The following is a 27791-nucleotide window of genomic DNA, read 5'->3' on the forward strand; positions in this document are numbered from 1 at the left end:
CAGAATCCACCATCCTTTTAACAACTTCTGGAATTTTATTACATCTGTGTTTAAAGCCCAATGCATATTATTCAAAGTCTCTAATAGGGGCTGGGGGAAGTGTAACCCAGAAAGCAAGGTCTAAGGGATGATTTTGATTACTGAATCATTATCTAGATAATCCTGTTTGCTTTCTGGTATATTGGAACAGACAGAGGGAAACTCCTGGCATCTCTAAATTGTAACCCAGGTGCCTCAATCTCTGATGGCAGTGGTGTAGCGTTCATTTGCTGCCCCTGTGATTGTAAAAACCTCGTGGCTAACCTTCATTTAGACCCAGTTATGTTGGTTTTCAACTTTCGAGTGTTGTATTTCATTAAAGACAGCTCCTAATGTTTATTAATGAAGGGCCTTGGGTCAGCCCAGAATTAACCCACCCCAAGTCCAAATAACCTTTGTAACCAAGACTGGATCTAACCAAAATGGGCCCACCTGACATACGCAGCAGCTCATACTTTAACCTGCAAGTCCCCTAGACCTCATCCTACCATTTTCCTTCATATATTCTGTGACAAAGCATGTGATCCATCTACACAGGCTAAACCGTTAGATAGATCACTTCTAATTGTATCATCTTGGGGGCCAGTGCACATCACCCTGAAACCCAGCCCATCTTTTTCGCTAATAAAACGGTCAGAATTACCACAGTCAAGAGACAGATTTTGGGCCATGTTCTAGTTTGCTAGCTGCCAGAATGCAATACACCAGAAACAGAATGGCTTTTAAAAGGGGGAATTTAATAAATTGCTAGTTACAGTTCTAAGGCTGAGAAAATGTCCAATTAAAACAAGTCTATAGAAATGTCCAATCAAAGGCATCCAGGGAAAGATACCTCGGTTCAAGAAGGCCAATGAAGTTCAGGGTCTCTCTCTAGTGAGAAGGCACCATTTCTCTCTTATCTGGAAAGGCACACGGTGAACACGGTTAGGGTTCCTCTCTCATCTGGAAGGGCACATGGCGAGCATGGCATTATCTGCTAGCTTTTTCTCCTGGCTTCATGTTTCATGAAGCTCCCCGGGAGGTATTTTCCTTCTTCATCTCCAAAGGCTGCTGGCTCGTGGACTCTCTGCTTCATGGTGCTGCAGCATTTTCTGCTCTCTCTGAATCTCCCATTCTCCAAAATGTTTCCTCTTTATAGGACTCCAATAAACCAATCAAGACCCACCCAAATGGGTGGAGACATGTTGTCACCTAATCCAGTTTAACAACCACTCTTGACTAAATCACATCATCCACGGAGATGATCTGATGACAGTTTCAAACATGCAGTATTGAATAGGGATTATTCTACCTTTATGAAAAGGGATTTTGATTAAAACATGGCTTTTCTAGGGGGCATACTTCCTTTCAAACTAGCATAGGCCACTAGCCCATCTGCTTTCCTGCTAGGTGCTTAGTGATCAACTCTTCCTCTCTTTGAAACCCTGGTGTCTCAGGAATTGGTTACTGAGCTGAGTGCAGTGGGCAGAAGAATCCAGGGCTTTTGTCTGGTAACAGAAGGCGCTCAAGTTTTCCAACTTCACCCAACAGCATGGACATCCTTTAAAAATGAAAAGCAAATATTATGAAACAATAATGGCCTTGGGGCAGGAGTGGGGGGAAGCAAGGAAGTACACAAGAAAATGCAGAGAAATGGCAAATCTGCACATTTAACCCCTTCAGTCAACCCATTCACGTAGTGTGTGAATATTCCTTTTCCCTAGTTCATATTCCTTTTCCCACTGGCAATTTTCTCCAATTAATAATAAGAGTGGCAGGGATGGCAAGAGGCACCCCCCAAATAATAACAAGCCCCATTTATCAAGATGTTAGTCAGCTGCAAAGCGCTGTTTTCCCCTAGATCAGGCTGTAGCTCTGAATTGTTAGGCAGGTCATTATGCAATTTCTTAAAGAGTAACTAACTTTCATGCTTGGTATTGAGACTAGTCAATGTATTATGCTACCATTACAACTGGTGCAGCTGCAATTAAGCTAAGAATCGAACATTCTTTGCCTCATTTTTGTAGGTATGCCTTACAGCTTTGCTATTGAAACTTTTGGGGTTTTTTTCTCTCTCTCTTTCTCTGTAAACCTCTTATTACTGGATTCTTTTGCCTGACCTACTCAATAACCAATTCTGGAGACACGGGGGTTTCAAAGAGAGAAAGAGTTGATTGCTAGGTGCCTAGTAGGAGAGTAGATAGTCTAGTGGCCCAATACCTGTCTCTCCCTGAGTTTAGGGGGTTCAAGGTTTTTAAGGATTTTAGCAAGGAGGAATGAGGTCATTGCAATTTCAAATAGCAAGGTCTAAGCAGAAAATGAGACAGTGTTATCATGTCAATAGGAGAACACAACCTGAAAGGAGGGGAGGCAGAGCTATTCCTTCAGTACTAAAAGTGCAAGCTGGAAGGAAGGGAGACAAGTTATCTTTCCATAGCAGAGTCCAGCTGATACGATTTACAAATGTCGGGGGCTAAAGTTAATGCCTGACTTCAAATTGTTCCTTAGCATCAGGGACTTTGCCCTACATGAAAATGACCAGATAAAGGGAGCAAGAGCTCTTCCAGTTGCAAAAGCACAAGATAAGGACTTTTACAATCATTTCAGAAATCAGGGCAGCTGGGTCACAATTTAGAGATTTCAGGCATTTCCCTTTGTCTACTTCGATAGACCAGAAAGCAAAAAGGAATATCTAGGGCCACAATGGCTCAGGAGGAGAGTTCTTGCCTGCCATGCTGGAGACCTGGGTTCGATTACTGGTGTCTGCCCATGCAAAAAGAAAAAAAAGAGAATATCTCTATAATGGTGTGAGCACTCAAACCCATCCCTTAGATCCTGATTTGGGTTATGCTCTTTTCCTTCTCATTCCCCCCCCTTTCATTTTCTTTCCAATTCTCCTTCCTTCCTTCCTTCCTTCTTTTCTCTTTTCCTCTTTCCTTCCCTTCTTCTCATTTGTAGTCAATACGGAACATGGGCACTGTCATTCTATTTGGCTGCTCCTTGGTTGCCTGGAAGAGTGATTAATACATTTGGCTGGGGACAAAAAAAATGGTTTTATAAAAAATGTGTTGAACGTGCATTCAGCCTGTGTCTTCTAAGGCTGTCTGGGGTCACAACAGTTTGCTATGGAAATGGTTCTGTGTTGCAGAGAAATGTGGCAGGCAGTGGCGAGAAAGACATGAGAAAAATAAAGGCCTTTGAGGCACGCAGGTATTTTTCATACAAAATTCACTGTGCAGAGCCTCATCATTATGGAAATTGTTCTTTTCTTCTGCCTTGAAAGGATCAGATGCTCACACTCAGGTTTGGACCAAATAAAAGGCTCTTAAAACCACCCATCACTGCATAAAAGTTCTTCAAGGTTTTAATAGCTCTAGTTAATTAACAGTCATTAGTTAAACAAAAACAGTCAATTAGGAAGAGGGCTGACTGGAGGGAAAAAGTGCTAACAACCACGAAGGGAAACCCTCTCAGGCAGATTTGGAAAGATCCCAGAAGTTGCCGTTTTTTGTACCATTTTTGAACTCAAAACCATCATCAGTGGCCTTATGGTTTGGCTAGCTAATTATTTTCTAGAAATTGTGTGGCTTAAATTTTTTCACTCGATTTCTATTTTATATTTTGTCAGGACATACCCTTTCATTTTATTTTGCCCTGGGGTTTTGGGGGGGCACCTCCAAAAAATGATTGAACTAGTAGCTCTTGCACTTGGTAAATTCTTATACATGCAGATATATCCAATAGTACAAAAGGATCTACAAATGAAAGTTAAGCCTGCCTCCTACTGTTCTAGTCTTCATTTATGTTGTTTCCAGAAATATTCGCTGCATATAAAAGTATGTTGCAGAAGCACATGGAGAAGACGTACTACAGGGTAGAGTAAGGTAAGCCCATGAGCCAGACTTCCTGGGTTCAAATCTCAGCTCTGTATTTCATAGTATGGACCCCCCACCCCCACTTCCTAGGGTTCACTCTTTTGTGTAATACCCTCCTCTGAAGAACAGAAGTGATGGGATGTAACTTCCAAACGTAAGTTATCAAAGGACTGTGGCTTCTGCCCCTGGGGACATGGGGGCAGCCAGCTGCCATGTCATGGGGGCACTCGAGCATCTTGTGGAAAGGTCCATGCAGCGAGGAACTGAAGTCTCCTGCCAGCATCCTCTGGAGTGAGGTGAGACATGGATCTCCCACAGTCGAGCCTGCAGATGAGACAGCAGCTCCAAGACTAACAGCTTGCACCCCACCTCCTAACAGACCTGGAGTTGCCCCTGAATTCCTAACCCACAGATACTGTGCGAGATAATGAAACGGTTATTGTTTTAAACGTTGAGTGTTGGGATCATTCGTTACACAGAAATGATGACTAATGCATCTGGTTTCCTCATATGTAGAGTGGGGCCAAAAATGCAAGAATGATTTTGAAGATTCAATCAATCAGTATTGACAAATGGATGGGAAAATTCCTTGGCAGATAAACACTTATGTATTTACTTTAAAAAATTGTAAATATCTGTGTATGTAAATTTACATTTACATAGTTATATATATGTATATTTGTATACGCCTGAAACCGTAGAGCTATGTTCCAGTAGCCATGTTTCTTTAAGAAGAGTGTAGGCGCGGATCTTAGTTTCTTCTCCAGGACACCTACTAGGGGAGTAGAAACGATACAGAAAGCGCCCAAAGCCACAACAGAGATAAAAAAGACAGCGTACCCCATCCTGGAACGGCTGGCTGGCTGAGAGAAGCAGCTCGGGTGAGATCGCCGAGGCGCGCGGGCCTTACCGGGCGGGGTGGCAAGCGGCCGGAGTTACTCCCTTCCCCCTTCCCGGGCCGGCTGGGAGAATTGGAGAGGTGGTCCCCTGAAACCAAGGCGACTGGCGCCCACACCACGCGCAGCCCCCGGACCAACTGAGAGAATTGGATCGGAAACCCCCAGGCCGCGGAGAACGGTGACCCCGTGACTCCCAGGGAACGTGCACTCTCTCGGGCGGGCCGCTGCCGCTGGCGCCCTCCCGCCACGCTTGTTGCCCAGGGCCGACTAGGAAATCGGACGGGCTCTTTCCCTGGCTGCGGCGACCAGCAACCCTCCCTGCGTTCGGACACCCTCCCTGCGTTCGGACCCCGGGCCGGCTCAAGCCGCTTCGGCTAGCGAACCCCCAGGACGGCGAGAGTTTTCCAAAGTTTAAGGTCCCACAGCACCTTTTACTGGTGGGACCCGCAGACAAACGTGTGCCACGAGCGCCATCTACTGGGCAGGATAAGAAAAACAGAACCCAGAGATTTCACAGAAAAATATTACAACCTTGCTGGGTCCAACACCAAGAGAAATCTGAATAAATGCCCAGACGCCAGCAGCAGAAGATAACTGTCCACGCTCAAAAGATTGAGAATATGGCTCAGTCAAAGGAACAAACCAATAGCTCAAATGAGAAACAAGAGCTGAGACAACTAATGCTGAATATACGAACAGAAATGGAAAACCTCTTCAAAAATGAAATTGATAAATTGAGGGAGGACATGAAGAGGACATGGGCTGAACATAAAGAAGAAATAGAAAAACTGAAAAAACAAATCGCAGAACTTATGGAAGTGAAGGATAAAGTAGCAAACATAGAAAAAATAATGGATAGCTACAATGATAGATTTAAAGAGACAGAAGATAGAATTAGTGATTTGGAGGATGGAACATCTGAATTCCAAAAAGAAACAGAAACTATAGGGAAAAGAATGGAAAAATTTGAACAGGGTATCAGGGAACTCAAGGACAATATGAACCGCACAAATATACGTGTTGTGGGTGTCCCAGAAGGAGAAGAGAAGGGAAAAGGAGGAGAAAAACTAATGGAAGAAATTATCACTGAAAATTTCCCAACTCTTATGAAAGACCTAAAATTACAGATCCAAGAAGTGCAGCGCACCCCAAAGAGATTAGACCCAAATAGGCGTTCTCCAAGACACTTACTAGTTAGAATGTCAGAGGTCAAAGAGAAAGAGAAGATCTTGAAAGCAGCAAGAGAAAAACAATCCATTACATACAAGGGAAACCCAATAAGACTTTGTGTAGATTTCTCAGCAGAAACCATGGAAGCTAGAAGACAGTGGGATGATATATTTAAAATACTAAAAGAGAAAAACTGCCAACCAAGACTCCTATATCCAGCAAAATTATCCTTCAAAAATGAGGGAGAAATTAAAACATTCTCAGACAAAAAGTCACTGAAAGAATTTGTGACCAAGAGACCAGCTCTGCAAGAAATACTAAAGGGAGCACTAGAGTCAGATACAAAAAGACAGAAGAGAGAGATATGGAAAAGAGTGTAGAAAGAAGGAAAATCAGATATGATATATATAATACAAAAGGCAAAATGTTAGAGGAAAATATTATCCAAAGAGTAATAACACTAAATGTCAATGGACTGAATTCCCCAATCAAAAGACATAGATTGGCAGAATGGATTAAAAAACAGGATCCTTCTATATGCTGTCTACAGGAAACACATCTTAGACCCAAAGATAAACATAGGTTGAAAGTGAAAGGTTGGGAAAAGATATTTCATGCAAATAACAACCAGAAAAGAGCAGGAGTGGCTATACTAATATCCAACAAATTAGACTTCAAATGTAAAACAGTTAAAAGAGACAAAGAAGGACACTATATACTAATAAAAGGAACAATTAAACAAGAAGACGTAACAATCATAAATATTTACGCACCGAATCAGAATGCCCCAAAATACGTGAGGAATATACTGCAAACACTGAAAAGGGAAATAGACTCATATACCATAATAGTTGGAGACTTCAACTCACCACTCTCATCAAGGGACAGAACATCTAGACAGAGGATCAACAAAGAAATAGAGAATCTGAATATTACTATAAATGAACTAGACTTAATAGACATTTATAGGACATTACATCCCACAACAGCAGGATACACCTTTTTCTCAAGTGCTCATGGATCATTCTCAAAGATAGACCATATGCTGGGTCACAAAGCAAGTCTTAACAAATTTAAAAAGATTGAAATCTTACACAACACTTTCTCGGACCATAAAGGAATGATGTTGGAAATCAATAATAGGCAGAGTGCCAGAAAATTCACAAATACGTGGAGGCTCAACAACACACTCCTAAACAACGACTGGGTCAAAGAAGAAATTGCAAGAGAAATTAGCAAATACCTCGAGGCGAATGAAAATGAAAACACAACATATCAAAACTTATGGGACGCAGCAAAGGCAGTGCTAAGAGGGAAATTTATTGCTCTAAATGCCTATATCAGAAAAGAAGAAAAGGCAAAAATGCAGGAATTAACTATCCATTTGGAAGAACTGGAGAAAGAACAGCAAGCTAACCCCAAAGCAAGCAAAAGGAAAGAAATAACAAAGATTAGAGCACAAATAAATGAAATTGAAAACATGAAAACAATAGAGAAAATCAATAAGGCCAGAAGTTGGTTCTATGAGAAAATCAATAAGATTGATGGGCCCTTAGCAAGATTGACAAAAAGAAGAAGAGAGAGGATGCAAATAAATAAGATCAGAAATGGAAGAGGAGACATAACTACTGACCTCACAGAAATAAAGGAGGTAATAACAGGATACTATGAACAACTTTACGCTAATAAATACAACAATTTAGAGGAAATGGACGGGTTCCTGGAAAGACATGAACAACCAACTTTGACTCAAGAAGACATAGATGACCTCAACAAACCAATCACAAGTAAAGAAATTGAATTAGTCATTCAAAAGCTTCCTAAAAAGAAAAGTCCAGGACCAGATGGCTTCACATGTGAATTCTACCAAACGTTCCAGAAAGAATTAGTACCAATTCTCTTCAAACTCTTCAAAAAAATCGAAGTGGAGGGAAAACTACCTAATTCATTCTATGAAGCCAACATCACCCTCATACCAAAACCAGGCAAAGATATTACAAAAAAAGAAAACTACAGACCAATCTCTCTAATGAATATAGATGCAAAAATCCTCAATAAAATTCTAGCAAATCGTATCCAACAACACATTAAAAGAATTATACATCATGACCAAGTAGGATTCATCCCAGGTATGCAAGGATGGTTCAACATAAGAAAATCAATTAACGTAATACACCATATCAACAAATCAAAGCAGAAAAATCACATGATCATCTCAATTGATGCAGAGAAGGCATTCGACAAGATTCAACATCCTTTCCTGTTGAAAACACTTCAAAAGATAGGAATACAAGGGAACTTCCTTTAAATGATAGAGGGAATATATGAAAAACCCACAGCTAATATCATCCTCAATGGGGAAAAATTGAAAACTTTCCCCCTAAGATCAGGAACAAGACAAGGATGTCCACTATCACCACTATTATTCAACATTGTGTTGGAGGTTCTAGCCAGAGCAATTAGACAAGAAAAAGAAATACAAGGCATCAAAATTGGAAAGGAAGAAGTAAAACTATCACTGTTTGCAGACGATATGATACTATACGTCGAAAACCCGGAAAAATCCACAACAAAACTACTAGAGCTAATAAATGAGTACAGCAAAGTAGCAGGTTACAAGATCAACATTCAAAAATCTGTAGCATTTCTATACACTAGTAATGAACAAGCTGAGGGGGAAATCAAGAAACGAATCCCATTTACAATTGCAACTAAAAGAATAAAATACCTAGGAATAAATTTAACTAAAGAGACAAAAAACCTATATAAAGAAAACTACAAAAAACTGCTAAAAGAAATCACAGAAGACCTAAATAGATGGAAGGGCATACCGTGTTCATGGATTGGAAGACTAAATATAGTTAAGATGTCAATCCTACCTAAATTGATTTACAGATTCAATGCAATACCAATCAAAATCCCAACAACTTATTTTTCAGAAATAGAAAAACCAATAAGCAAATTTATCTGGAAGGGCAGGGTGCCCCGAATTGCTAAAAACATCTTGAGGAAAAAAAACGAAGCTGGAGGTCTCGCGCTGCCTGACTTTAAGGCATATTATGAAGCCACAGTTGTCAAAACAGCATGGTATTGGCATAAAGATAGATATATCAACCAATGGAATCGAATAGAGTGCTCAGATATAGACCCTCTCATCTATGGACATTTGATCTTTGATAAGGCAGTCAAGCCAACTCACCTGGGACAGAGCAGTCTCTTCAATAAATGGTGCCTAAAGAACTGGATATCCATATGCAAAAGAATGAAAGAAGACCCATCTCTCACACCCTATACAAAAGTTAACTCAAAATGGATCAAAGATCTAAACATTAGGTCTAAGACCATAAAACAGTTAGAGGAAAATGTTGGGAGATATCTTATGGATCTTACAACTGGAGGCGGTTTTATGGACCTTAAACCTAAAGCAAGAGCACTGAAGAAGGAAATAAATAAATGGGAACTCCTCAAAATTAAACACTTTTGTGCATCAAAGAACTTCATCAAGAAAGTAGAAAGACAGCCTTCACAATGGGAGACAATATTTGGAAATGATATATCAGATAAAGGTCTAGTATCCAGAATTTATAAAGAGATTGTTCATCTCAACAACAAAAAGACAGCCAACCCAATTACAAAATGGGAAAAAGACTTGAACAGACACCTCTCAGAAGAGGAAATACGGATGGCCAAGAGGCACATGAAGAGATGCTCAATGTCCCTGGCCATTAGAGAAATGCAAATCAAAACCACAATGAGATATCATCTCACACCCACCAGAATGGCCATTATCAACAAAACAGAAAATGACAAGTGCTGGAGAGGATGCGGAGAAAGAGGCACACTTATCCACTGTTGGTGGGAATGTCAAAGGGTGCAACCACTGTGGAAGGCAGTTTGGCGGTTCCTCAAAAAGCTGAATATAGAATTGCCATACGACCCAGCAATACCATTGCTAGGTATCTACTCAAAGGACTTAAGGGCAAAGACACAAACGGACATTTGCACACCAATGTTTATAGCAGCATTATTTACAATTGCAAAGAGATGGAAACAGCCAAAATCTCCATCAACAGAAGAGTGGCTGAACAAACTGTGGTATATACATACGATGGAATATTATGCAGCTTTAAGACAAGATAAACTTATGAACCATGTAATAACATGGATGGACCTAGAGAATATTATGCTGAGTGAATCCAGCCAAAAACTAAAGGACAAATACTGTAGGGTCCCACTGATGTGAACCGACATTCGAGAATAAACTTGAAATATGTCATTGGTAACAGAGTTCAGCAGGAGTTAGAAACAGGGTAAGACAATGGGTAATTGAAGCTGAAGGGATACAGACTGTGCAACAGGACTAGATACAAAAACTCAAAATGGACAGCACAATAATACCTAATTGTAAAGTAATCATGTTAAAACACTGAATGAAGCTGCATCTGAGCTATAGGTTTTTGTTTTGTTTTGTTTTGTTTTGTTTTGATTTTACTATTATTACTTTTATTTTTTTCTCTATATTAACATTCTATATCTTTTTCGGTTATGTTGCTAGTTCTTCTAAACCAATGCAAATGTACTAAGAAATGATGATCATGCATCTATGTGATGATGTTAAGAATTAATGATTGCATGTGTAGAATGGTATGATCTCTAAATGTTGGGTTAATTTCTTTTTTTCCGTTAATTAAAAAAAAAAAAAAAAAGAGAAGGGATAATTGGAGATGAAGGGATACAGACTGTACAACGGGACTGGATATAAAAACTCAGAAATGGACAGCACAATACTACCCAATTGTAATGCAATTATGTTAAAACACTGAATGAAGCTGCATGTGAGGTATAGGTTTTTTGTTTTTGTTTTTTTTGTTTTTTTTTCTTTCTATTATTGTTTTAATTCTTATTCTGTTGTCTTTTTATTTCTTTTTCTAAATCGATGCAAATGTACTAAGAAATGATGAATATGCAACTATGTGATGTTATTAAGAATTACTGATTGTACATGTAGATTGGAATGATTTCTAATTGTTTTGTTAATTCTTTTTTTAATTAATAAAAAAAAAGAAAAAAAAAAAAAGAAGAGTGTATAATGATACAGCTTTCACAAAGTGACTGTGTGACTGTGAAAACCTTGTTCTGATGCTCCTTTTATCTACGGGTATGGACAGATGAGTAAAAAGTATGGATTAGAAATAAATAAATAATAGGGGGAAAAATGTTAAAATAAATTGGGTAGAGGGAAATACTGGTGGTCAATGAGAGGAAGGAGTAAGGGTATGGGATGTGTGAGTTTTTTCTTTTTATTTCTTTTTCTGGAGTGATGTAAATGTTCTGAGAAATGATCATGGTGATGAATATACAACTATGTGATGATACTGTGAGCCACTGATTGTACACCAAGTATGGAATTTTCATACGTTAAGAATGTTCATGTTGTATGTTGATTGGCTTTATTAATAAATTTTTTAATTATAAATATGTATAAATATAAATTTACATTTACATATTTGAATATTTTCATTTACATATTTACATATGTTTATCCCCTCTTAAAAAATATATTTAAAGAGTTATGCACATGCTTTTTTTTCCCCTTAGTAAACTGCTCACAGCCATGCTCCCACATCTGCACACGTCTCAGCCACTGCCCAAGTTTTCCAGTGCCGTGGTTACCTCTACTGCAAACTTTAGCTCCACTGTTTGCTCCAAGCAGTGCCTAAAAAGATCACTTGTATTTGGATTGGCTTCCTGAGACAGACAAAGCTTGCTTTTTGGAATGGACAGGAGCTGAGTCCACTAGGGGAAATATCAGTCTTTCCATGGTCCCCACAGGAGCAGAGGCTCAGCTCTCCCCTCTCGTGTCTGCCCTGGCTGTCCCAGATCAGCCAGGAAGCAGCTCTTTGATAAGGGGTCCCTGGGACCTATATAAGAAAACAGGAAGCTGACAAAGACTGACTGGAGAGTAAGTCCAACTGGAGTAGGAATGAGGTGGGAATTCCTGTAGGAAATTCACGCCAGTTTCCTACTGGTCTGGCGTAATATAGAAATCGCTGTCTGAGTACAGAACTGTGGCTCCGAAATAAAACCAAAGAGGAATCTCAGAGTGATTCTTCCATACCTTTGCTGAACTATACTCAGAGGCTTCACATCCTCCATATATGCAGAGAATTGCACTCTTTTCCTCTATCTTTCTGTTTCTTCTATGTTTCTACCTACCCAGCCTTAAAAGATTTTAGTAAGAAGTCTGGACCTGCTGACTTGGCATTCTACTATCCATTTATTTAAAAGTTATTTACTGAAGGACATCTGGGTACCATGCCTGATTCTTAAGCAGGATTTCTCAGGTTCATCCTATTGGCTGGATCATTCTCTTTTGTGGGGGGTGTGGGGAGGGTGTATCATAGGATGTTAAGCAGCATTCTGACCTCTCTCCAATCAATGCCTGTAGTACCCTCCATCCCCAAGTCACGACAACCAAAAATATCTCCAGGCATTGCCAGATATTCCTCACTGGACAAAATCAAGAATCACTGTTTTAGAGAGTGAGGATACAAAGAAGTAAGGCAGAAAAGCTCCGGGTCCTACATGGCTTGTAATTTCCTTATGGAATTCACACCAACTGGCGGTCAGGGCAGGAAGTAGGAAGGTAAAATGCAGGAAAACAAATATGACAGTGTGTGCAAATGAAATTATAACTGGGGCACTGCCTCAGTTTTCTAGGGTTGCTGTGACAAATACCACACACCAGTTGGCTTAAGGATGGAAATCTTTTTGTCTCATGGTTTTGGAGATTAGATGCCCAACGTAAGTCCTCAACAGGTCATGCCTTCTTCCAGAGTCTGTAGCATCCTGTGGCAGGCTTGCTGTGACCTTTGGGTTCCCTTGGCTTGCATCTCTGCCTCTGTCAATGGTGATCTCCCTCCTTTGTCTCCTCCTGTGGCTTTTTTCTGACTGCATCTGAATTTCCTCTACTTTTAAGACCTCCGGCCACATGAATGAAGACCCACCCTGATTCCATTTGGCTTCACCTATATAGGATCTTCAAAGACCCCATTCACGGACGAATCTACGCCTTCACTAACTACATCTTCAAAGCTCCTATTCACAAATGAGTCCACACCCACCGGAACATGGATTGAGACCCTAATGTGTCTTTATGGGGAACGTGATTCAATCCCTAAACAGGCACCAGACACAAGCGTTCTTGAATTCCATACTCAAGTGCAGATTTTTGGAAGAAATAACTGAGAAAGAGTTTCCCAACACTACAGCCCTCTCCCCCAGTGTGAGCAAATAAAAGGATGAGGAGTGAATATAGGGAGGGCTGAGGGTGGGAAGGAACCTGATTGTCCCTCATCCTAATCTTGGTGAGGAGGACATCGAGGGCACGCCTTGACTCCCCTGAGAGAGGGAGATTGTGATGCTGCATTTGTGGGGACGGCTGATAGCCTGGTGTCCGTTTCCTGCCAAAAAACGTAGGATGAGAGATGGGCTGGTTGACTGTTTTGGCAGCCGAGCAAAGGCAAGTTGCTGCTAAATCAGGATCGGCTTGCAAAGGCAGAGTTTGTTTGGGCAGATGTGTGTGTTTCCCAGGAGCTAGGCTTGCGCATGTCAACAAGAAAGAGCTGGCACAGGGGGGTACATCTTAGATGCCCTATAATTCCTCCTGGAGGAGTGAACGGGCCTCAGCAGAAGACACGTAAGAGGCGGCGGCTGAACTTCTAGGGACCAATGAGAGAAAAATAATGGTCACCATAGAGGAACTTTGGCCAGGTAAAAAGAAATCACCTGGGCGAGAGGGTGTATCCAGGGCTGGTTTCATAAGCCTGCAACCTGTGCAATCACCCAGAGCCCGTACTGAGAATGCTGTGCTGTTGCCTCCTTAAAATTCATAACAACTTTCAAACAAGAGACCCCATATTTCATTTTGCCCTGGGACCCACAAACTATGGAACCAGTCCTGGTTGTATCCTAGGCACCCCATGAAAGACTCAATTTTGAACCTGTCCCAGGCTCAGGGGATAAGAAAACTAACTTACAAGACTGCCGTGATCAACAGGGAAATGCAAATCAAAAACATAACGGAGGGAGGGCGCTGCTAGGGTAGTTCAGTGGTAGAATTCTCACCTACCATGCAGCAGACCCGAGTTCAATTCCTGGCCCATGCACTTCCCCCAAAGAACAGAAAGATTGAACAAATGGTGCTGCAAGAATGGGATACTCACGTTGAGAAAGAATGAAATGTGCCCCCGCCATACCGCATACAAAAAACAAAAAACAAAACACAATGAGATACCACTGCATACCCATTGGAATGGACTTCTATTAAAGAAAGCAGAAAAAAAAATGAGTGTTGGTGAGGATGTGGAGAAACAGGAATATTCGTTTATTGTTGGTGGGGGATGTAAAATGACACAGCCACTGTGGAAAATATGCTGGCAGTGCCGCAAAGAAGTTTTGTGTTCTTTGTATATTCTAGATACAGAACAGCCAAACTGTTTCCCACAGCGGCTGCGCCATTTTACATTCCTACCAATAATAAATGAGTTTTCCCATTTCTCCAAAGTCACTTATCGGATAATTTGCAAATATGTTATCCCATTCTGTGGGTTGTCTTTTCACTCTCTTGATGGTATCCTTTAAAGCACAAAAGATTTAATTTTGATGTAGTCCAATTTATTTTTTCTTTTGACACTTGTGCTTTTGGTGTCATATCTATAAAACCATTGCCTAATCAAAGGTCATGAAGATTTACACCTAAGTTTTTGTCTGAGAGTTTTATTGTTTTAACTTCTACATTGGGTCTATTGTGGCATAATTTTATTCTTGGCCTGGTGGCTTAGTCTCTTTCTCTCCCTCCCTCGCCATTTTGGCACCACCGGTTCTTCTAGACCTCTGAATTACAAGCCTCACCGGCGACTAGTGATGATGCAGCCTTGTCTCTCTAACCCTATTGGCCTTCTCCTTAGTCCTCCACCTACCCAACATCCTCTGCTACGGGTACACTCAGGAACAGCATCTCTATGGTCACAGTCACTCATCCGTCCTCCCTGTGTGATTGGCTACCCTCCCCTGGAGGCCACGCCCTAACTCCGCCTCTCCTCAAACTGTATATAATCCAGGGCTCATCAAGCCTCGTGGTCTTTAGCTACTGGCGGCCCTGGCATAAGTGTCTACCAACAATAAAGCTACCTCGCTTTATGCCTTAATTGACTCGGCCTCCAGTCCTTTAGACCCGCAGCGAGGTCTCCTGCGCGCGCCCCTTGGACCCAGACCTCCCGCTCGAGCCCCTTTTCTGCGTGCGGCAGTGTCATCTAGCAAGCAGTGAGAAGCTGAGGACTAGAGGGTCCCCGATAGCTTAGCAGTTGGGCCAAACCGCAGTCTATCATTAATTTTGGTACATGGTGTGAGGGAGGGATTTAATTTCATCCTCTTGCATGTAGATATCCAGTTGTCCCAGCTCCTTTTGTTGAAAAGAATATTCTTCTCCCACTGAATTGCTTTGGCAGCTGAGCTGGTTTGAGATTGCTATGCACCCCAGAAAAAGCCTCGCTTATTTAATCCAATCATGTGGGTGCAGATTTATTGTGGGTGGGATATTTCGAAGGGATATTTCCATGGAGATGTGACCCACCCAATTGCAGGTGGGAACTTTTTTTGTTAATTTTAATATATCAAAAGCCCTGCTTTCTTGACATGCTACTCCCACCAGAAAATAAATCCAATACCACTTTGTTGGGAACATAAAGCTTCAGTTGACCAGTCAACTCGTATTGCTAACCCCGTGTGCCAGTTTGAATCTATTGTGTCCCCCAGAAAAGCCAAGTTCTCTAATCCTCAATCAATATTGCTGGGTGGGATCTTTTTTATTGTTTCCATGGAGATGGGATCCACCCAATTGTGGGGGGTAACTTTTGATTAGATGGTTTCCATGGAGCTGTGTCTCCACCCATTCAACGTGGGTTTGCTTACTGGAGCCCTTTAAGAGGGAGCCATTTTGGAAGAAGCCCAGTGTCAACAGAGCCCACACAGCCAGAGATGCTGAAGGAAAATATTCCTGGGGAAGCCTTATGAAATGAGAAGAGAAAGCTAGCAGACATTGCCATGTGCCTTCCCAGCTGACAGAGGTACACTGGACCCATCGGCCTTTCTTGAATCACAGCATCTTTCCCTGGATACCTTAGTTTGGACATTTACACAGCCTTAGAACTATAAACTTGCTGCTTAATACATTCCCCTTTTTAAAAGCCATTCCACTTCTGGTATATTGCATTCCTAAAACACCCTGTATGTACAAAGCTCATGTGTGTCCTTTAAACCAGAGCCACCAGGCTCACATGACTGCTAGTGCTGGTAGCGTGCTTTGAACCATTACCAGATCAATTCCCACTCCCTTTGGAAGTGTGGGCAGGACACAGCGAAACTCCCCAAGTGGTAGGGAGTGAGTAAAGACCCCAAATAGGTAACCTTTCAAGCAATGCCTCTCTCACCCCCACTCAAAAGGAGAACCTGATTTCTAACTAGACTGCTTGCATCAAATTTGCCTCCTGGCGAATTAGAATGATTTTCTCCTTTAGAGAAACCCACATATCCACACACCCAAATATATAAATATATATATATATATATATATATATTTGTTCTTCCATTTAAATAAAAAAATACTTCTCTGCATTGTGTTATAAATGGAGAGCCAAGCAGTAGGAACTTTTCCTTCTTAAGGTAGGGTTAGCCATTAATTAATACTCTGAGGTTTGCCTTCAGGCTAGGGCATTTAGCCTCAAGTGAGGGAAGCAAAACAGCAAGGGATCAAAAGCATTTTCCTCCTAATCTCTGTAACCCTTCCTTAACTACTAATCCCATTTCTAAAGGAAAGTTCGTTATAATCTTTTTTAAAAATGGAACTTCCCCACCAAAAGGGGGAGGGGGAAGATGTGTTCTCAGCTAATTCCAGGCCTCCCTCACTGTTTTTTTTTTTGTGTGTGTGGTGCTGTGTTTTGAAATTTATTGCTTTTTTGTATGTATGTTATTTATCACACACAAAAAGTGAGTATAACATAGAAGATAGTATGACTGCTGAAACATTATATTGATATTTCTTTTGGTCTCTAGTGTCTTGGAACAAATAGATGAAAACTGTGGAACTGTAACCTGTACCATACTTTAAAATCTGTTCTACTTGTGAAAATGTACTTGGAAATTTATTGCTTCTTTGTGTAGATGTTATATTTCACAATTAAAAAAGTTAAAAAGAAAAAAGAGACTTCCGGAGAAGATGGCGGCTTAGTAAGACGCGCGGATCTTAGTTCCTCCTCCAGAACAGCTACTAGGGGAGTAGAAACGATACAGAACAGCTCCCGGAACCACGACAGATCAAAAAGACAGCGTACCCCATCCTGGAACGGCTGACTGGCTGAGAGAACCCGCTCCAGTGAGATCGCCGAGGGGCGCAGGTTTCCCCGGGCGGGGTGGCAAGCAGCCGGAGTCCCTCCCTTCCTCCTTCCCGGGCCAGCTGGCAGAATTGGGCAGGCGGTCCCCTCAAGCCGTGGCGGCTGGTGTCCCCACCACGCATGGCCCCCCGGACCAACTGAGAGAATTGGATCAGAAATTCCCAGGCCGCGGAGAACGGTGACCGGGGGAGTCTCTTCCAAACACGTGACTCCCTGGTCTGGCTGGGAACGGTGCACTCTCCTGGGCCGTGGTGGCTGGTGCCCTCGCGCCCCTCTTGGCACCCCGGGCCAACTAGGAAATTAGGACGGGCGCTCTCCCGGGCTGCGGTGGCCGGCGACCCTCCCCGTGTTCGGACCCCCGGGCCGGCTGGCACTCTTCCAAGTCACTTCAGCTGGCGAACCTCCCCCACGGCGAGAGTTCTCCAAAGTTAAAGGACCCACAGCACCTTTTACTGGTGGGACCCGCAGACAAACGTGTGCCAGGAGTGCCACCTACTGGGCAGGATAAGAAAAACAGAACCCAGAGATTTCACAGAAAAATCTTTCAACCTGTTGGGTCCAACACCCAGGGAAATCTGACTAAATACCCAGAGGCCAGCAGAAGATAACAGATCACGCTCAGAAAATTGAAAATATGGCCCAGTCAAAGGAACAAACCAATAGTTCAAATGAGATACAGGAGCTGAGACAACTAATGCTGAATATACGAACAGAAATGGAAAACCTCTTCAAAAATGAAATCGATAAATTGAGGGAGGACATGAAGAAGTCATGGGCTGAACAAAAAGAAGAAATAGAAAAACTGAAAAAACAAATCACAGAACTTATGGAAGTGAAGGATAAAGTAGAAAAGATGGAAAAAACAATGGATACCTACAATGATAGATTTAAAGAGACAGAAGATAGAATTAGTGATTTGGAGGATGGAGCATCTGAATTCCAAAAAGAAACAGAAACAATCGGGAAAACAATGGAAAAATTTGAACAGGGGATCATGGAACTCAAAGACAATATGAACTGCACAAATATACGTCTTGTGGGTGTCCCAGAAAGAGAAGAGAAGGGAAACGGAGGAGAAAAACTAATGGAAGAAATTATCACTGAAAATTTCCCAACTCTTATGAAAGACCTAAAATTACAGATCCAAGAAGTGCAGCACACCCCAAAGAAAATAGACCCAAATAGGCGTTCTCCAAGACACTTACTAATTAGAATGTCAGAGGTCAAAGAGAAAGAGAGGATCTTGAAAGCAGCAAGAGAAAAACAATCCATCACATACAAGGGAAACCCAATAGGACTATGTGTAGATTTCTCAGCAGAAACCATGGAAGCTAGAAGACAGTGGGATGATATCTTTAAATTACTAAAAGAGAAAAACTGCCAACCAAGACTCCTATATCCAGCAAAATTGTCCCTCAAAAATGAGGGAGAAATTAAAACATTCTCAGACAAAAAGTCACTGAGAGAATTTGTGACCAAGAGACCAGCTCTGCAAGAAATACTAAAGGGAGCACTAGACTCAGATACGAAAAGACAGAAGAGAGAGGTATGGAGAAGAGTGTAGAAAGAAGGAAAGTCAGATATGATATATATAATACAAAAGGCAAAATGGTAGAGGAAAATATTATCCAAACAGTAATAACACTAAATGTTAATGGACTGGATTCCCCAATCAAAAGACATAGACTGGCAGAATGGATTAAAAAACAGGATCCTTCCATATGCTGTCTACAGGAAACACAACTTAGACCCAAAGATAAACATAGGTTGAAAGTGAAAGGTTGGGAAAAGATATTTCATGCAAATAACAACCAGAAAAGAGCAGGAGTAGCTATACTAATATCCAACAAATTAGACTTCAAATGTAAAACAGTTAAAAGAGACAAAGAAGGACACTATCTACTAATAAAAGGAACAATTAAACAAGAAGACATAACAATCATAAATATTTATGCAGCCAACCAGAATGCCCCAAAATACGTGAGGAATACACTGCAAACACTGAAAAGGGAAATAGACACATATACCATAATAGCTGGAGACTTCAATTCACCACTCTCATCAATGGACAGAACATCTAGACAGAGGATCAATAAAGAAATAGAGAATTTGAATATTACTATAAATGAGCTAGACTTAACAGACATTTATAGGACATTACATTCCACAACAGCAGGATACACCTTTTTCTCAAGTGCTCATGGATCATTCTCAAAGATAGACCATATGCTGGGTCACAAAGCAAGTCTTAACAAATTTAAAAAGATTGAAATCATACACAACACTTTCTCGGATCATCAAGGAATGAAGTTGGAAATCAATAATAGGCGGAGTGCCAGAAAATTCACAAATACATGGAGACTCAACAACACACTCTTACACAACGAGTGGGTCAAAGAAGAAATTGCAAGAGAAATTAGTAAATACCTCGAGGTGAATGAAAATGAAAACACAACATATCAAAACTTATGGGACGCAGCGACGGCAGTGCTAAGAGGGAAATTTATTGCCCTAAATGCCTATATCAGAAAAGAAGAAAAGGCAAAAATGCAGGAATTAACTGTCCACTTGGAAGAACTGGAGAAAGAACAGCAAACTAATCCCAAAGCAAGCAAAAGGAAAGAAATAACAAAGATCAGAGCAGAAATAAATGAAATTGAAAACAATAGAGAAAATCAATAAGACCAGAAGTTGGTTCTATGAGAAAATCAATAAGATTGATGGGCCCTTAGCAAGATTGACAAAAAGAAGAAGAGAGAGGATGCAAATAAATAAGATCAGAAATGGAAGAGGAGACATGACTACTGACCTCACAGAAATAAAGGAGGTAATAACAGGATACTATGAACAACTTTACGCTAATAAATACAACAATTTAGATGAAATGGACAGGTTCCTGGAAAGACATGAACAACAACTTTGACTCAAGAAGAAATAGATGACCTCAACAAACCAATCACAAGTAAAGAAATTGAATTAGTCATTCAAAAGCTTCCTAAAAAGAAAAGTCCAGGACCAGACGGCTTCACATGTGAATTCTATCAAACATTCCAGAAAGAATTAGTACCAACTCTCCTCAAACTCTTCAAAAAAGTCGAAGTGGAGGGAAAGCTACTTAATTCATTCTATGAAGCCAACATCACCTTCATACCAAAACCAGGCAAAGATATTACAAAAATAGAAAACTACAGACCAATCTCTCTAATGAATGTAGATGCAAAAATCCTCAACAAAATTCTAGCAAATCGAATCCAACAACACATTAAAAGAATTATACATCATGACCAAGTAGGATTCATCCCAGGTATGCAAGGATGGTTCAACATAAGAAAATCAATTAATGTAATACACCATATCAACAAATCAAAGCAGAAAAATCACATGATCATCTCAATTGATGCAGAGAAGGCATTTGACAAGATTCAACATCCTTTCCTGTTGAAAACACTTCAAAAGATAGGAATACAAGGGAACTTCCTTAAAATGATAGAGGGAATATATGAAAAACCCACAGCTAATATCATCCTCAATGGGGAAAAACTGAAAACTTTCCCCCTAAGATCAGGAACAAGACAAGGATGTCCACTATCATCACTATTATTCAACATTGTGTTGGAGGTTCTAGCCAGAGCAATTAGACAAGAAAAAGAAATACAAGGCATCAAAATTGGAAAGGAAGAAGTAAAACTATCACTGTTTGCAGATGATATGATACTATATGTCGAAAACCCGGAAAAATCCACAACAAAAGTACTAGAGCTAATAAATGAGTACAGCAAAGTAGTAGGTTACAAGATCAACATTCAAAAATCTGTAGCATTTCTATACACTAGCAATGAACAAGCTGAGGGGGAAATCAAGAAACAAATCCCATTTACAATTGCAACTAAAAGAATAAAATACATAGGAATAAATTTAACTAAAGAGACAAAAAACCTATATAAAGAAAACTACAAAAAACTGTTAAAAGAAATCACAGAAGACCTAAATAGATGGAAGGGCATACCGTGTTCATGGTTTGGAAGACTAAATATAGTTAAGATGTCAATCCTACCTAAATTGATTTACAGATTCAATGCAATACCAATCAAAATCCCAACAACTTATTTTTCAGAAATAGAAAAAACAATAAGCAAATTTATCTGGAAGGGCAGGGTGCCCCGAATTGCTAAAAACATCTTGAGGAAAAAAAACGAAGCTGGAGGTCTCACGCTGCTGGACTTTAAGGCATATTATGAAGCCACAGTGGTCAAAACAGCATGGTATTGGCATAAAGATAGATATATCGACCAATAGAATCGAATAGAGTGCTCAGATATAGACCCTCTCATCTATGGACATTTGATCTTTGATAAGGCAGTCAAGCCAACTCACCTGGGACAGAACAGTCTCTTCAATAAATGGTGCCTAAAGAACTGGATATCCATAAGCAAAAGAATGAAAGAAGACCCATATCTCACACCCTATACAAAAGTTAACTCAAAATGGACCAAAGATCTAAACATTAGGTCTAAGACCATAAAACAGTTAGAGGAAAATGCTGGGAGATATCTTACGAAACTTACAATTGGAGGCGGTTTTATGGACCTTAAACCTAAAGCAAGAGCACTGAAGAAGGAAATAAATAAATGGGAACTCCTCAAAATTAAACACTTTTGTGCATCAAAGAACTTCATCAAGAAAGTAGAAAGACAGCCTTCACAATGGGAGACAATATTTGGAAATGATATATCAGATAAAGGTCTAGTATCCAGAATTTATAAAGAGATTGTTCATCTCAACAACAAAAAGACAGCCAACCCAATTACAAAATGGGAAAAAGACTTGAACAGACACCTCTCAGAAGAGGAAATACGGATGGCCAAGAGGCACATGAAGAGATGCTCAATGTCCCTGGCCATTAGAGAAATGCAAATCAAAACCACAATGAGATATCATCTCACACCCACCAGAATGGCCATTATCAACAAAACAGAAAATGACAAGTGCTGGAGAGGATGCGGAGAAAGAGGCACACTTATCCACTGTTGGTGGGAATGTCAAATGGTGCAACCACTGTGGAAGGCAGTTTGGCGGTTCCTCAAAAAGCTGAATATAGAATTGCCATACGACCCAGCAATACCATTGCTGGGAATCTACTCAAAGGACTTAAGGGCAAAGACACAAACGGACATTTGCACACCAATGTTTATAGCAGCGTTATTTACAATTGCAAAGAGATGGAAACAGGCAAAATGTCCATCAACAGACGAGTGGCTAAACAAACTGTGGTATATACATACGATGGAATATTATGCAGCTTTAAGACAGGATAAACTTATGAAGCATGTAATAACATGGATGGACCTAGAGAACATTATGCTGAGTGAGTCTAGCCAAAAACTAAAGGACAAATACTGTATGGTCCCACTGATGTGAACGGACATTCGAGAATAAACTTGGAATATGTCATTGGTAACAGAGTCCAGCAGGAGTTAGAAACAGGGTAAGATAATGGGTAATTGGAGCTGAAGGGATACAGACTGTGCAACAGGACTAGATACAAAAACTCAAAAATGGACAGCACAATAATACCTAATTGTAAAGTAATCATGTAAAACACTGAATGAAGCTGCATCTGAGCTATAGGTTTCTTTTTTTTTTTACTATTATTATTACTTTTATTTTTTTCTCTATATTAACATTTTATATCTTTTTCTGTTGTGTTGCTAGTTCTTCTAAACCGATGCAAATGTACTAAGAAACGATGATCATGCATCTATGTGATGATGTTTAGAATTACTGATTGCATATGTAGAATGGTATGATTTCTAAATGTTGGGTTAATTTCTTTTTTTCCGTTAATTAATAAAAAAAAAAAGAAAAAAGAAAAAAAATTAAGTCTCCCAATACAGGAAAAATGGAATGTCTTTCATTTAGGTCTTCTTTAATTTCTTTCAGCAGTGTCTTATTGTTTTATAGTTTTCAGTGTTCAAGATTTTGGTTAAATTTATTCCTAGATAATTTATTTTTTTAAGTGCTACTGTGAATGGAATTGCTTTCTTGACTTCCTTTAAGATTGTTTATTACTGCTGCACAGGAGGGCAAATGATTTTTGCGTCTTGTTCTTCTATTCCACCACTTTGCTGAATTTGCTTATTAGCTCGGGAAGTCTTGTTACAGATTTCTTTGGATTTCCTATCTGTAGGATTACGTCATCTGCAAATATCGTTTTACTTCTTTCTTTGCAATTCGGATTCTTTTATTTTTTTCCTGCCTTACTGCTTTTGGTTTGAACTTTCAGTATAATATTGGGTCGCGGTGTTAAGTGATGCATGAATCTCTGTTAATGGTCCTGACCTTAGGGAGAAAGATTAAAAATCTTTCGCCATTGAGCATGAAGTGAACCATGAAGCTTCTTATATATACCCTTCATCACTCTTAACCCCTCTCATTTTCTGCTCACCTTACAGAAAGAGTCCTGCTCTTCCTTTGCAAACACAGATGCCCTCTGTCCAGACTAGACTATGCCTACTGGACAAACTGCCCTGGTTGTAGGGAAGCAGCGGTCATCACGCTTCCCCTCCCCACTAATGTACTCCTTCCTCAATCTCCCAAAGCTTCTATGATAGTATAAAAAGGGAGGTGGGAACCTTCTCGACCAAAAGGGGGAAGAGTGAAATGAGACAAAGTGTCGGTGGCTGAGAGATTGCAAACACAGTCGAGAGGTTATCCTGGAGGTTATTCTTACGCATTAAGTAGATATCACCTTGCTATCCAAGATGTAGTGGAGAGGCTGGAGGGAACTGCCTGAAAATGGAGCTGTGTTCCAGTAGCCATGTTTCTTGAAGATGATTGCATAATGATATAGCTTTCACAATGTGACTGTGTGATTGTGAAAACCTCCTGTCTGATGCTCCTTTTATCTCCCTTGTCAACCAAGGAGTAGAACATATGGAACAAAAATAAATAATAGGGGGAACAAATGCTAAAATAAATTTAGTTTGAAATGCTAGTGATCAATGAAAGAGAGGGGTAAAGGGTATGGTAGGTATAATCTTTTTTTTTTTCTTTCCTGTGTTCGTTTTATTTCTTTTTCTATCATCTTTTTATTTCTTTCTCTGAATTAATGCAAATGTTCTAAGAAATGATGAATATGCAACTAAGTGATATTGTGAATTACTGATTATATATGTTGATGTTTTATTTGGTTTCTTAATTTTTTAATTAATAAATAAATAAATTTTCTTTTTAAACCATAAAAAAAAAAAAGGGAGGTGGGGTGGGTGTGAAGAGATTACGAACTTGACCTCTCTACCCTGACCCCAAAAAGCAAGAGTTATTAACTGGGAACGAGGGATAAAAAAGGCCTTAATGTTCCGACCTTTGCGTTATAGTTAGCAGGATGATTGGAAGAGAGGGGAGGCTCGTACCACGGCTGGCCAAGCCAGCAGAGAAATTGGCGTGGGAGGTTTTGCAAACCCAGTTAGGCGCCGGGCGTTGTCCAGGAAGCCCCTTGGGGTTGTAGGTGTGAATGTGGAACTGAAGTTGCTTGCTTGGTTTCTGGATGCGTCCCGCGGTGCACTTCAGACCATTCTCTTCTCCCACGGCTGAAGTTGGTCTGCAGCCTGCACCGTTCTCCTTTCCAGGTGTGAGTTTAGGATCCAAGGGGACCACCGTACCACAGTCTTCTCGCGCACGGTGTAAGAGGACACGGGCCACCCAGAGATGCTCTGCCAGGTTGACTCCTTCACAGAGTCCTGCCTGGAACCCCCACTGGGCAAGTAGGACCGCAGCATTCTTCCCCGCAGCCTTGATGCCAGGGCACAAGCAGGCTGGTTGTGGGCCTGTCGCTATCATCGGCTTTACCTGCTCTGGTACCCCAGTGACATGGACCTGGGGGCCCAGGAAAGCCGTTGGAAGGCCATCCAAAGGGGTCTCCCGTCTGTCCCTATCAGGGTATATTCCTGCTCCGTACCAAACTAGGGGTGCTGGTTGCTCGCCATGTCCATTATCCATTGACAAGTCTCTTGTAGGCTTTTGGTTGACCTTGAACACCAGCTCCCTGGGGTTCTTGCAGGAAGGATCCCAAAACATGGCAGTAGTGTTGAGATGCATGACACTGTTGGAGCCTTCAGGCTGAAAAGTCCCAGAGCCATCAAAACTCTACTCAGGCAGCTCTTCTACACACAGGTGCCCTGTCCAGGGTGCACTCTTACAGCCAGTCCTTCTATAGTGTCATCCATCCTGATGTACATGGCTTGGGCTTTCTTGCCCTGAGGCACAGCTATATGTACCAGTTTGATGCCTTTGTTAAGTGGGAACTTTCTGCAGTTGCCATGGTGGAAGGCGTTCTGCGCAGCAGGCAGGACAGAGGGAGGCGGGATCTTTTGATTAGATTGTTCCCATGGAGATATGACCCCGCCCATTCAAGGTGGGTCTTAATCCGCTTACTGGAGAAAGAGCAGAAACACATGTTTGGAGATGCAGAAGGAAAACGACCCAGGAGATGTCAGAAGCTAAGAGAGAGCCCTTTAAAACCAGAAGCCAGGAGAAAAGGACCAGCAGACATCGCCTTGTGCCTTCCCATGAGAGAGGGAACCCACATGCCAGCTGCTTTTCCTCCCAGAACGTATACTTTTATTGGTACCATAATTCAGACATTTTCATGACCTTAGAATTGTAACTTATAACTTAAACAATCGCCCTTATAAAAGCTGACCCATTTCTGGTATATTGCATTCTGTCAGTTTTAGCAAAGTGAAACAGCAGTCTTGTTGAAAATCAATTGCCTGCAAATGTGGAGTTTTCTTTTGGATTCTTATACCTAATCCATTGAGATATATATCTATCCTTATGCCAACCTCAAGTTTGCTTGTGGAAGATGGTGTTGGAAGGGATACAGCATTTGAGTTATTGTGAAGTAGGAGAAGAAAGTCTGAAATCAAATGGAAAGTTGTAACCCCAAATGGGGGTGGAGGTGGCTCGTAACACGTGTGGAGAACTGAGGGAGCTGGTAGTTATCTGAGGTGCATGCATGTTTGTGGTCTCATGTTCCTGTGCAGCTCAGTTGATTTGGGTGACGTTTTCTGCTTTTACCTAGTATTTCTTGCAGATGAGATTGCACAGAAGCAAATGTGAAATTTGCCTTTTCAAAACAAGCATTATAGCAGAATGGACTGAACAAAACATGCAAGTCACCACTTGTTTTACTTAAAACTTTATCTCTCACTTCCCTCCCACAACCAGTCCATCAGGATATTCTCCAAGATGTACCCCCAAATCCACCCACTCATCTCTACCTACACTCCCAGGCCCCTAATCAAAGCTGCCATACTTTCTAGCCCAGGAGTCTCCCAACTGTGTATTCCCCGGATTAAAACCCTCCAATGGCTTCCTCATCTGATAAGGGCTCCTTCCCATAGTCTATGACGCTTCACACAAAATGACTCCTACATCCTCTGACTCACTCTCCCCACCCCTCTCTTTCAGCCACACCCACTGCTTTTTATTTCTTCAACTTGCGTTTCCATGCCAGGGACTTTGAATTCCTGAAATTGTATTCCCTTGTTCCTCATTATTCAGATCTTGGCTCAAATGTCACCTCCTCCGAGAGGCCAGAGGTGACCAACTCTTCCCGCTTTGCCCAAAAACTTCCCAATATTAGTACCAAAAATCCTACATCCTGGGAAATCCCTCATTTACTGGCCAACCAGGACAACTGGTCAACCCAGGCTCTTCTGTCTAAGCTAAATCTTCACCCACCAATTCCCCAAGGGAAGTTATTATCAAATCACCTTTCCTATAAGGCTGGGAATTGTGTGTATTTTATATACAGTGGTGTCCTTAGCCCCGGCCACTATGATCCCTGGATAATTACAGGCTTTAATAAGTATTTTTGAACAAACAAATAAATGAATGAAAGGGATTGATTGCTATAGTCCCAGGCTTAAGACTCTGTCACATGAAAATCTGCAAGAAGTAACCCATTAGAAAGTTGCTAAATCAGTTTGGCAAGTCACCATCAGAATTTTAATTAAAATGAAACGGTAGAAAGTATCAGAGCACAGTATATGAAGTATCATTTCATTAAATTTCGTTTTAGGTATATATGTGTTTGTGTGTGCTGGGCCTCTAGGTTAAATGTATTTCTTGCTTTGTGTTGTGGTAAAAAAAAGTTTGAAAACTCCCCAGCTAGTGGTCAAGGGCATAGATTTGGGCACCAGACATCTGGGGTTCAAATCCCTTCTAAGCAAGTTGACATTGGGCAAACCCACTTACTCTTTCTGTTCCTCAGTTTCCTGATCTGTCATGGTACTTTTTCCTGGGTGCTGTCATGAGATTTTACTGAGTCAGCACAGGAAAAATACTTAGAACACTGCTTGGTACATTAGAACAAT

General features: G+C 40.9%; 1 long non-coding RNA gene and 1 pseudogene across 3 annotated transcripts in view; both read right to left on the minus strand.

The window, feature by feature from the left end:
* LOC143650334 (uncharacterized) overlaps positions 1–27791 on the minus strand; it is a 40341-nt gene that overhangs the window by 8620 nt on the left and 3930 nt on the right. Inside the window, exon 2 of one of the 3 annotated variants that reach the window (XR_013159528.1) lies at positions 872–1579. The exons of the other annotated variants lie outside the window; for them this stretch is intronic. This is a non-coding gene — a long non-coding RNA (uncharacterized LOC143650334). The remainder of the gene's footprint in view (positions 1–871; positions 1580–27791) is intronic. 3 annotated transcript variants of the gene reach the window in all.
* Positions 22885–26944, minus strand: LOC143650331 (glutamine synthetase pseudogene; annotated as a pseudogene).

This window comes from Tamandua tetradactyla, chromosome 11 (genome assembly GCF_023851605.1).
Source record: "Tamandua tetradactyla isolate mTamTet1 chromosome 11, mTamTet1.pri, whole genome shotgun sequence".
NCBI classification, from domain to species: domain Eukaryota; kingdom Metazoa; phylum Chordata; class Mammalia; order Pilosa; family Myrmecophagidae; genus Tamandua; species Tamandua tetradactyla.